Here is a 12,625-nt window from a genome sequence, read left to right as displayed (position 1 = left end):
AATATTCCCCCTGTCATACATCACCCTTCACTATCTGCCTAAACTGTTCCTTCCTATCCATCCTCCCCTCTCAATCACCAACCATGGCTTCCTCTCCATTTCTGAATGCAATATAAAACTGCCATCTTGGTGTCTGGCATGCTTGACTGACTCTCTCTTCAATCTGCTCTGGGTCCACATCCACCTTATTCCCCATATAAACACACCCTACTCCTCTAATCTTGGCTTCCTCTCTTTCCGCTTCATTCACCAAACTGGGGGAAGGTTTTATGCTCTTTTGTTTTTGCTGCCTGTTTACCTGGCACTTTCTCCCTCTGAGCCAATCCAATCAAGTTTCTTCTTCAAATGTAAGCTTAAAACTTTTCCCTTCGCCTAGCTAAATACCATTCTCCCTTCCTTGAATTTGTGTCAAATGTGAAATTGCTTGATCAATGCCCTGATTTCTAGCTCTCCCCTTTTCTGCAGGCCCTTGGCCCATTATGCCCTGTCTCGCTGTTCCTAGTTCTACAATGTCACCTCCATTAAGGCCTGTCGCGCTACACTGCTTGGAGATATGCAGCATGAAAGATCTTTCCTGGAACACATAATGATGAACACTGGGTGAGAGAATAAAATCTGCCAGGGCCTGGGACTCACAGGATTCAACTCCCTGATTAATTTACCTCAGAGGCCTAGCTCTCCACCAAGCCTCTCCCTTCTTCTCCCACCTGGAGGGTCAGGGATAGGGGAGCTGTAGGAGGGACAGCAGAAGGCTTCTCAGTGCTGAGGGTGGCTCTTGAGGGAGCAGTGACATGGGAACAGAGCTGATGTCTCTGGGGGTGAAGTGGTATGGAGATGTCTGTCTCCAGGGAGCCAGTGACATCAGGAGAGCTCTTGCAGCACCCACCCATACAGAATGACATGGGGGGGGGAGGAGTCTATCTGTGAAGCAGAGGCAGTTGCCAGAAGACCATGCAATGAAATGAGGATCTCTCTCCCTGGAAGGAGGGGGGCAGTGATCAGGGCCGGCTCCAGACCCCAGCGCGCCAAGCGCGTGCTTGGGGCAGCATGCCGCAGGGGGCGCTCTGCCGGTTGCCGGGAGGGTGGCAGGTGGCTCCGCTGGACCTCCCACAGGCGTCCCTACGGAGGGTCCGCAGGTCCCGCGGGAGGTCCACCGGAGCCGCGGGACCGGCAAGCGGCAGAGCATCCCCCCGCGGTGTGCCGCCGTGCTTGAGGCGGCGAAATGGCTAGAGCCGGCCCTGGCAGTGATATACAGTAGACCTCTTTTCTCTGGAATGGGGGAGAATTGGCATGGGGGACTCTCTCTCCTTGGGGGGGGAAGAGTGACATGGGGGACAGTGAGGGAGGTCTCTCCCAGGGGGTCAGTGATGGGGGTTGCCTCCATGGGGGGGCAGTAACATGGGGGTCTCTCCCGGGGGGTCAGTGATGGGGGCAGTGACATGGGGGGGTTTCTTCTGGGGGGATGTGACGGGGGGGCTCTCCCAGGGGAGCAGTGACATGAGCCATGTTTCCCAGAGGGGTAAGGGACAGTGACAAGGGGGGCCTCTCCCTGTCAGGGGGAGTAACATGAGGGGTGTCTCCCTGGCCAGGGAGGGGGGGGCAATGACATGGGAGTCTCGCCTTGGGGGGAGGGCAGTGACAATGGAGTCTTTCCTCGGGGAGAGAAGAGTGACATGGGGGACGGTGAGAGAGGTCTTTCCCAGGGGGATCAGTGATGGGGACAGTGACATTAGAGGGCCTCTCCCAGGGAGGCAATGACATGAGGGTCTCTCCTGGGGAGATGTGACAAGGGGGTAGGTCTCTCCCAGGGGATGTGTGACAAGGGGGGGGTCTCTCCCAGGGGGAGAAGAGTGACATGGGGGAAAGTGAGGGAGGGTCTCTCCCAGGGGGTCAGTGATGGGGACAGTGTCATTAGGCGACAAGGACATGAGGGTCTCTCCTGGGGGATGTGACAAGGGGGGTCTCTCCCGGGGGGCAGTGACCGGGGAGGTCTCTCCTGGGGGGATGTGACAAGGGGGGGGTCTCTCCCAGAGGGGCAGTGACAAGGGGGGGTCCCTCCTGGGGGGATGTAACAAGGGGGGATCTCTCCCGGGGTGTGTGTGACAAGGGGGAGGAAGAGTGACATGGGGGACAGTGAGGAGGTCTCTCCCAGGGGGGTCAGTGATGGGGACAGTGACATTGGGGTCTCTCCCGGGGGGGCAGTGACATGACCCGTCTCCCCCCCGGGGGGGCAGTGACATTGAGGGGTCTCTCCTGGGGGATGTGACAAGGGGGGGATCTCTCCCGGGGTGTGTGTGACAAGGGGGAGGAAGAGTGACATGGGGGACAGTGAGGAGGTCTCTCCCAGGGGGTCAGTGATGGGGACAGTGACATTGGGGTCTCTCCCGGGGGGGCAGTGACATGACCCGTCTCCCCCCCGGGGGGGCAGTGACATTGGGGTCTCTCCCGGGGGGGCAGTGACATGACCCGTCTCCCCCCCGGGGGGGCAGTGACATTGAGGGGTCTCTCCTGGGGGGATGTAACAAAGGGGGGATCTCTCCCGGAGTGTGCGTGACAAGGGGGAGGAAGAGTGACATGGGGGACAGTGAGGAGGTCTCTCCCGGGGGGTCAGTGATGGGGCCAGTGACATTGGGGTCTCTCCCGGGGGGGCAGTGACATGACCCGTCTCCCCCCCGGGGGGGCAGTGACATTGAGGGGTCTCTCCTGGGGGATGTGACAAGGGGGATCTCTTCCAGGGGGGCAGCCAGTGACATGACTCGCCCCCCCCAGGGGGCAGTGAGAAGCGGGGGTCTCTCCCGTGGGGGCAGTGACATGATCCGTCTCCCCACCGGGGGGGGGCAGTGACAAGGGGGGTCTGTCTCGGGGGGCAGTGACATGGTGGGGGCTCTCCCGGAGGTGCAGGGGGCAGTGATGCGTGTCTCACCCAGCGCGGGGAGGAGGTGGGCCAGGAGCAGCGCCAGGACGGGTCCCATGGTGCGGGGTAGGCGGTGCCGGTTGGAGCTGGGAACGGTCGGGCGGTGAAACGGCTTCCCGGAGCCTCGAGCAGGCTGGCAGCGCGTGACTGAAACCGAGCCCCCCCCCCCCCACACACACAGGTGGGGCAGTGTGGGGAGTGGGGACGGGGGGGGGTTGTGGGCGTGTTGGGAGGTAGGACAGTGTGGGGGTGGGGACTGGAGGGGTGTTGGGAGCAGTGTGGAGGGGTGTTGGGAGGTGGGGGCGGTGTAGAGGTGTGTTGAGGGCAGTATGGGAGATGGAGACTGTGGGGGTTTGGGTGCAGCGTCGGGGGTGTCTGTGTTGGGATGCCAAGCACTAACACATGCATCTCTCGCATTATGTTGGCAAATCTATCACACATCCATCCTCTGTGCAGTGCATGTGGGGAGGAGAACTCACCTGGAGCTACCTGAAGGCACTAACTACACTGCACTTTACGGACAAACTATATTTTATTCACCAAAAGCAAAACAGCTTATAAAATACATCATTGCAACTATAATCTAATCTCATTTTCTTCTTCCCAAGAACCAGGATCTCAGCCTTCTCTTCCTAGCTTCGGTTTATGCCTGGTCCATTTTAGTCTTCAGGTCTCAGCTATTATCTATATACTGTGGCAGAAATGCGGGAGAGGGAACAGACGTATCATTGCATATAGCAACAACAAATAAATAGAACAATCAGGTCTTCAAAAGGGGATTTATGTTTGTTTGTTATGCTTATGCATTTCCTTAATGTGTATAGTTCAGCATTAGGAGCACAAATAGCTTTAACAAAATGCACTTGATCTAATACACTGCATGCCACTAATTATTTGTAAAAATATGCAAACACAACATAACGTTGTGAGGTTTATATTTTTCACCAATACAAATATAATTATGGATATTCCAGAACAGACATTTAGAAAAACCTAGTGCATAATGAGTAGACAGTATTTTCAAGAATAAACCGGTACGTATTGAAACTACACCACTTCTGACCAGCTTTCTCAGAGAATCTGTCTTTTATCCTCTTTCCTGAATTGTGACTAAAACAATAGGATCCAACCCTGATTAGGGCCTTGGAATACTTTTGTAATACAAGTAATAAATAAAATGTAAATGGTAAAGTGTGAAAGAGAGTGTGTGCTACATATTTGAAACTTACCTTCGATTGTCTGACAGGCTCAAGTCTTCTGATCTAGATTTAGATTTTTAAAAAATGAGAGAGAAGATTATTTAAAACTAATTAAACGCTTCACATAGTCTCGAAACTACAGAGCGTATTCAGTTCTGTCTCTTTAAAAGAAGAGAATTTCTTGCTATCTGAGGTGAATTCTAGTGACGAATACAGAGTTCCTATAAAATACATTATTTTCCTGCAGGAAAGGAAGACTTTCAAAGTGCAATTTCTGTAAAAAAAAAAAAATACTTATTATGAAAATGCCATACATTGATTTTGGCCCCTGTCCTGCATCAGGTTCCACTAGTGCAAACCCTGTGCCCATGACTTAAATGTAGCCTTGGCAGAATTACATTTTTATTTTTTTATAACTCTTATGGATAATATCAATGTTTACTTTTACTTATTTAAATATTCAGAGTTGTGCAATATTATGAGTTTTAAGAATTTTTTTTCAATCTATTCATTTACATTTTCACAGTTGTAGAAAGTTATTGGTGGAGGCCAGGCAATAATTATTTAATGACAGTAGACACTGAGATTCAACAAGTTAAAACTTTCTGACCATTAAAACAAATTGTCAACATCATATGTCAAAATAGCCAAATTACATACCTTTAAATCACAGTCTAATAAGTTCTCAATCATTTTCCTTACTTTGTCTATGGGAAAATTTTGATTACCATTGATGGAAATTTTTGTTGCTGTTGTTTGGTGTGTGTTCGATGAAACTGACATTTACTGACACCAATGAAAATCTAATCCTTCCAAGCCTATTTACATGGCGCTGGAGACAGAGACACGGGCATAAGGGCCCAGGCTAGTAGATTGAGTCACAGTTTGGCTCCATCTTTCTAAAACTAATTTGCAGATCTCTCTTTCTTCATACAATTTAAATGCCCTTAGTTGGTCCCCCACACTGCTCTTCACATTTCCACTTAGACTGGTGGATTTTGGTTGCCTTTCAAGTTTTTAAGTTTTCACTGGCATATGAAGCCACAGTTGTATGTATCTTAAATATTTAATTTTTCCCTTTTCCATTATGATTTTCCCAAGTATTACTGAATTCCAGCCAATTTTCATTAACTCCTTTTATACAGCTACAGGCCCGACTTTCTGAAATCAGTTTTTTCTGTTACTGTCCTTTCTACTTCAACAGTGTATTTAGCATAGTATGTCCATTATTGCCTAGCTCCATTTGTGTATGCGCACAAAATCGCCTCCGAAGTTTAAAAGCATACAGTTCCCAATGCACACCATTGACTGTCCATTCAACCATCTCATATTCATATGATCTTGCTCATGAACTCATCACCTCCACCACTGCCTAGAGAGATCCCAGATCTGTAAATGAAGTCTTGGAATTAATTAAGTGAACAAAATTATTTACTCATCAGCTTGTGAGTCCTCCTCTTTTGAGCAGAATCTACTCAAATCATTCCATTTTACAATCATGATGATAGAACCAACGAGGACAGGCAGAAAGAGACAGAAACTTAGCAGCAGCCAATTCTTCAAATGGTCTTGGGAAGCTCTTTCTAAGATCATATCTAGAAAGGAAAACACACAACAGATTTCACAAGTCCAAGTAGCTCAACTCCCAGCATTCTGTGTTGTTTGTAAGGGGAAAGAGAAAGTTATCTGAGATTATAAAAGCATACAGTCCTTTCTAGAATAAAAAAATTGTTTCCATTTGTTTAAAAAATGGAAATTGTGATAACTTTGGCCTGGTCTACACTATGCGTTTAAACTGATTTTAGCAGCGTTAAACTGATTTAACGCTGCACCCGTCCACACAATGAGGCGATATAAAGGGCTCTTTAAACTGGTTTCTGTACTCCTCCCCAATGAGAGGAGTAGCGCTGAAATCAGTATTACCATATCGGATTAGGGTTAGTGTGGCCGCAGATCAACAGTATTGGCCTCCGGGCGGTATCCCACAGTGCACCATTGTGACCGCTCTGGACAGCAATCCAAACTCAGATGCACTGGCCAGGTAGACAGGAAAAGCCCCACGAACTTTTGATTTTCATTTCCTGTTTGCCCAGCGTGGAGCTATGATCAGCACGGGTGGTGATGCAGTCCCAAATCCAAAAAGAGCTCCAGCATGGACCGTACGGGAGATACTGGATCTGATCGCTGTATGGGGAGACAAATCTGTTCTATCACAGCTCCGTTACAGAAGACGAAATGAGAAAGCATTTGAAAAAATCTCCAGGCTACGATACAGAGTCCACAGCACACTGCTGTGTGACAAGCGTAATGGAAAGCCAAAGAATCAAATGGATGCTCATGGAGGGAGGGAGGGGGTACTGAGGACTCCAGCTATCCCACAGTCCCCGCAGTCTCCAAAAAGCATTTGCATTCTTGGCTGAGCTCCCATTGCCTGAAGGGTCAAAAACATTTTCCCAGGTGGTTCAGCGTATATGTCATCAATTTACCACCCCTTCCCCCCCCCGGTGAAAGAAAAGGGAAAAAAATCTTTTCTTGACTTTTTTATACATCATCCTATGTCTACTGCATGCTGCTGGTAGACGCAGTGCTGCGGCAATGAACAGTAGCATCCTCTCCCCTCCCCTCCCCGGTGGCAGACAGTACCGTACAAAAGGACTGATAGCTATCCTCATCATCCTGTGAGTGCTCCTGACTGGCCTCAGGTGAGGTCGGCCGGGGGCGCCTGGGGAAAAATAGGAATGACTCCCGGTCATTCCCGGTAGATGGTATAGAACGGCTGGTAACCATCCTCATCATAGCAACTGGGGGCTGAGTTCCATCAGCCCCCCCACTTTCATGTCTAAAGAAAAGATTCTGTACTGCCTGGACTATTATAGCAGCAGGATGCTGGGCTCCTCTCCCGCCTCCACCGCTTAATGTCCTGCCTGGACTATCATAGCAGCTGGAGGCTGCCTCCCCCTCATTTTATCTCACTAAAAAGTCAGTGTTTCTTATTCCCGCATTCTTTATTACTTCATCACACAAATGGGGGGACACTGCCACGGTAGCCCAGGAAGGTTGGGGAGGAGGGAAGCAATGGGTGGGGTTGTTGCACGGGCACCCCCTAGAATGGCATGTAGCTAATAATTTCTGCGGGATCTGACACAGAGCGGCTGTGCTCTCTGGTTCTCTGATACACTGGTTCTCTAGTACACTTGCCCCATATTCTAGGCAAGACTGACTCTATTTTTAGATAAACCATAAAGGAGGGATTGACTCAGGGAGTCATTCCCATTTTTGTCTTTGTGCCCCCGGCCGACCTCAGCGAAGGCCAGCAAGGAGCACCCATGACAGCAGCAGACGGTACAGAACAACTGATAACTGTCATCTCATCGCCAATTTACAATGGCACAGCAGACGGTACAGAATGACTGGTAACCGTCTCTGCTACCTTGCAATGGCAAATGAATGCTGCTGTGTAGCACTGCAGTACCGCCTCTGTCAGCAGCATCCAGTACACATATGGTGACAGTGACAAAAGGCAAAACAGGCTCCATGGTTGCCATGCTATGGCATCTGCCAGAGCGAGCAATCCAAGGAAAAAGGGCGCGAAATGATTGTTTGCTGTTGCTTTCACGGAGGAAGGAATGAGTGACAACATTTACCCAGAATCACCCGCGACACTGTTTTTGCACCATCATGCATTGGGATCTCAACCCAGAATTCCAGTGGGCAGCGGAGACTGCAGGAACTATGGGATAGCTACGGGATAGCTACCCACAGTGCAACGCTCTGGAAATCGATGCTAGCCTCAGTACATGGACGCACACCGCCGAATTAATGTGCTTAGTGTGGCCGCGTGCACTCGATTTTATACAATGTTTTACAAAACCAGTTTATGTAAAATCGGAATAATCCCGTGGTGTAGACGTAGCCTTTGTGTACAAGTTTACTCATTTCCTGAATCTCATTTATAGTCATGGCTTAATAATAAATGAGGGTTACTGACTGGAATGAAGTTCTCTGAGTATATTGTCTCAACATACACAGTCTGTGGTATAAACATTTAGAGCAGTAAAATTATTGGGACCACATACAATCACCCTCAGGACCTAACATTCAGAATTGAGGTTACTGAAAGTTGACAAACTCACTCGTCCCTTAGTTCCAGTCACACAGTTGTAAGCCGGATTGAAAACTCCAGCAAAGTAGGATGTCTGAGTGTGGATGAGCAGAGGAACTCCAGTAACCTTCCTTTCTTGCTCATGAAATTGCATAGGCATATCCTTGCTCTTGGAAGATTAATATGCAGTTACTACCCAATTAAAAGGATACGGGGGAGGATCAACTGACTGGAAATAGTAATACTGCTCTCCCTAAAGGGGCATCTGACATAGCTCCCAATTCAAGAAAGTAGCTCATCTTTGAAAAGGCCTGAAATATGTTTCCCTTGCTTTTTTTTTAATCTTAGATATATCAGGAATATAAAGTCTTCTGTCCCTCTCTCTTGTTTTTGCTGGAAGGACCCAGAGTAGTGGATTTGGGAGCTCAGGAGGCTGTTGAATAACTAACAAAAGAGGTTTTCTTGTGAATGTTTGTTAGGTGTTTGAAGTAAAGTTTTAAATAGTTTGAATAAAATCACTTCTAATCAGTCAATTATATTTACTAGTTATTTGGTCATCAATAGAGACTTCTAGGAAAAACAAGGCTGATAAGATCTGAATTTCTGACATACATTGAAAGGAAAAAATCCAAATCAATCAAAGACCCACCATATACTAACATACAATTCCAGACCTTCTGTATACATCATAAAGCAGAATAAAGGACATAAGCCTTTTTTTTTTAACCTTTGCAGGTCAACTTTAATATTGAGCTTGTGAAATTTTGAATCCTCATTTGAGATTATATGGTTTAGAAAAAATACTGACATAATAATACTGCAGTTTAGGCAGAATTCAATAATCATCTTCGGTAAAAGTTTTAGATTCACAGCAGCACCAATTTCTCCTTCTAGACAGAAAGCTCTCTAGTGTAATTATCTTTATTCATGTACCTTATACAGGGCTGAGCCTATTAACAATGCTTAACAAAAAAAAGAAAAGAAAAAGAAAATCTGTAAAATGGGGGATTACTCAGTAAAGCTTGGATATCACAGACCCTCCTCACCAACACTGGAATTTTTTTTACCAGCTTCTAATGCACAAACTCTTTCAGTTTTGGTTGCAAGTTTTAATTCCACAAAATTGCATTCCCTAAGGTATTTACTTTCTTTAGACTTATCAGTTTTGAAATCAAAGTAATGGATTATGTTTTAAAATTAACTTTTCAAAACAAAGTGAATATTTGTATTTTGTAGTTTAAATATTTAGTGATCAATTTTAACAATGAAGAAAGAGAGACACTGATTGTGCTAACTAAAGTGGACAGAGTGCAGGAAGGGACTATGAATGCTTTTCCATGCAGTCTTATCCTCAAATGACATATATCTTTCCATATCTCAAAAACATTTGTAAAATATGGTTGAATTGGAGAAACTAGCAGTGTGTTGAGAGAGAGATGATTCCGAGCCTGATGTATTAGCCCGGTGTGCCATCTATCTGTCAACAGAGGCTGTATATCTGTTTATAAGATAATACAATACTTTAGCATTTTCTTAACACAGACACTATTCTTATTATTTATTTGTATTATGGTAGTACCTATTAATACGTATAGGCCAGACTCTGCTCTCAGCTGTGTCTGTGCAAATCAGAAGTAACTGAGACTAGAATCTGATGCTATGTCATTAGGCAATGAAGTCTAGTAGTATTATTTATGTATTTGTATTTATTAAAAAACTAACAAAACATATCTGGACACTCTGTGAACCTCAAAAATTCAATACATTAAAAAAATCCCAGTAACCTCAGTAGTATATAATAATATTTAGTAACCACATAGCACAAAAAAAAATACCAAATTCCTCATTTCCTGTATTACAAACATTCTCTTTTTTTGCAAAAATATAGAATTTCAGTTTACAGGTGTCATAAACGTGTTATAAACAGATAGCTAAGGGTTAACGTCTCTTTCACCTGGAAAGAAGTAATCTGAACCACCTGACCAGAGGACCAATCAGGAAACAAGACTTTTTCAAATCTGGGTGGAGGGTTTGTTGTGTGTGTGTCTTTTGTTCTTGGGTCTTCTGCCTGAACCTCTCTCAGCTAGAGAAGGATTTTTCTATTTCCTGCTTTCTAATCTTCTGTTTCCAAGTTGTGAGTACAAAGTGGGTTTTTTCTTTTGTATTTACATGTCTATAGTAGCTGGAGTGCTTTGAATTGTATTCTTTTTGAATAAGGCTGTTTATTCAATATTCTTTTAAGCAATTGACCCTGTATTTGTCACCTTAATACAGAGAGACCATTTGTATGTATTTTTCTTTCTTTTTTATATAAAGCTTTCTTTTAAGACCTGTTGGAGTTTTTCTTTAGTGAGGAACTCCAGGGAATGGGTCTGCAGCTCACCAGGGAATTGGTGGGAGGAAGAAGTCAGAGGGAGATCTGTGTGTGTTAGATTAACTAGCCTGACTTTGCATTCCCTCTGGGTGAAGAGGGAAGTAATTCTGTTTTCCAGGACTGGGAACGGGGAGGGTGGAGTCCCTCTGCTTAGATTCACAAAGGTTGCTTCTGTGTAGCTCTCCAGGAGCAGCTGGAGGGGGGAAGGGAAAAAGGATTATTTCCCTTTGTTGTGAGACTCAAGGGATTTGGGTCTTGGGGTCCCCAGGGAAGGTTTTTGGGGGGACCAGAGTGCCCCAAAACATTCTAATTTTTTGGGTGGTGGCAGCAGTACCAGGTCCAAGCTGGTAACTAAGCTTGGAGGTTTTCATGCTAACCCCCATATTTTGGACGCTAAGGTCCAAATCTGGGACTAGGTTTTGACATGGTGGGAGCGGTGGGATAGACAGAATCCAGAAGCCAGTAGGAATATTATATTTTTCTTTTCTCTCCTAGGGGCTTTTTAGCAGAGAGGGTTTGGTTTCAAAACGGAACCAGAGAGAATTTTTTTTTCTGCTCTCTGTGGCAGTTGTGGCTTGCATATTAAGCAAGAAACCATTAAGAGACTGTTACGGAGGCAGATACCAGTACTATATACATGCAAATAAAGTGGTTTTTCTGGTTTACTTAACATTGAAAAGATTAGCTAAAGAAAAAAAGGGGAAAAGGCACTGTTGCTAGGCAGACCCCAGGAGGCAACAGAGAACCTGCAGTTCAGACAACAAACACCGGAGGGCACCCCAACACAAGAAAACAAGATGTCACGAAAACCAAATACAGTACAGCTCGAAGCAATGGAAAAACCGATAGAACTGCTCAGGACACAGATGGCCAGAGATGAGGCAACTCACAAACAAGAGATGGAAAGGCTACAAAAACAAGAAGAAGCCAACAATGCAGCCCACCAACGAGAGTTGAAAAAACAAAAAAAAGAAAGTGAAGAGAAGGAAAAACAGAGAAAACATGAACTGGACTTAGTGCAAGCTGGGCTGAATGAGCCAGCCAATCCTAACAACCCTTCGCCAGTACTTGTTCCACATCACAGGAAATTTCCCACCTACAAGGCAGGTGATGACACCGAGGCCTTCTTGGAAAATTTTGAAAGAGCCTGTCTAGGGTACAGCATCCCTGAAGACCAGTACATGGTAGAATTGAGGCCACAGCTCAGTGGACCTTTAGCAGAGGTGGCAGCTGAAATGCCTAAGCAGCACATGAATGACTATAAACTTTTCCAAACCAAGGCCAGATACAAAATGGGGATAACCCCAGATCATGCCCGTCGGCGTTTCAGAACCCAAAAGTGGAAACCAGATGTGTCATTTCCCAAACACGCCTACTACGTTGGGAAAAATTATGAGGCCTGGATATCAGGACACAATGTTAAAACCTTGGAAGAACTACACCTCCTCATACAAATGGAGCAGTTCTTGGATTGTGTTCCTGAGGACATAACACAGTACATACAAGATGGAAAACCCAAAAATCTCGCTGAGGCGGGGGAGATTGGAGCCAAATGGATGGAAGTGGCAGAAAGCAAGAAAGCTACGGTCAAGGGAAACGAATACCCCAGGGGGCACACCGACCATAAACCCTACAACCGAGGACAGCCAAAGACCCCACATACAACCCAAGTAAAGCCACAGACGCCCTATTCTTCCACCTCACCAGTCTCCAGTAACTCACCTCGGTCCAGTGACCCATCAGATGGAAGATGCTTTAAGTGTAATGAACTGGGACATATCAAGGCCAACTGTCCAAAGAACACCATGCGAGTGCAATTCATTACACCACCATCACACCAAAGATCCCCAGGCCCAGATGCCTCTCAAATACCCTAGGAGCGGAGGGAAAATTTGAGAGTGGGCGGAAAGAAGGTTACTGCGTGGAGAGACACGGGGGCACAAGTGTCAGCTATCCACCAATCCTTCGTTGACCCCAAATTCATCAACCCAAAGGCCAAAGTTACAATTTACCCCTTCATGTCACAAACTGTAGAC

The sequence above is a fragment of the Gopherus evgoodei genome, chromosome 19 (genome assembly GCF_007399415.2).
Source record: "Gopherus evgoodei ecotype Sinaloan lineage chromosome 19, rGopEvg1_v1.p, whole genome shotgun sequence".
Lineage (NCBI taxonomy): Eukaryota > Metazoa > Chordata > Testudines > Testudinidae > Gopherus > Gopherus evgoodei.
The sequence above is the reverse complement of the archived record's forward strand: the minus strand, read 5'-3'. Positions refer to the sequence as shown.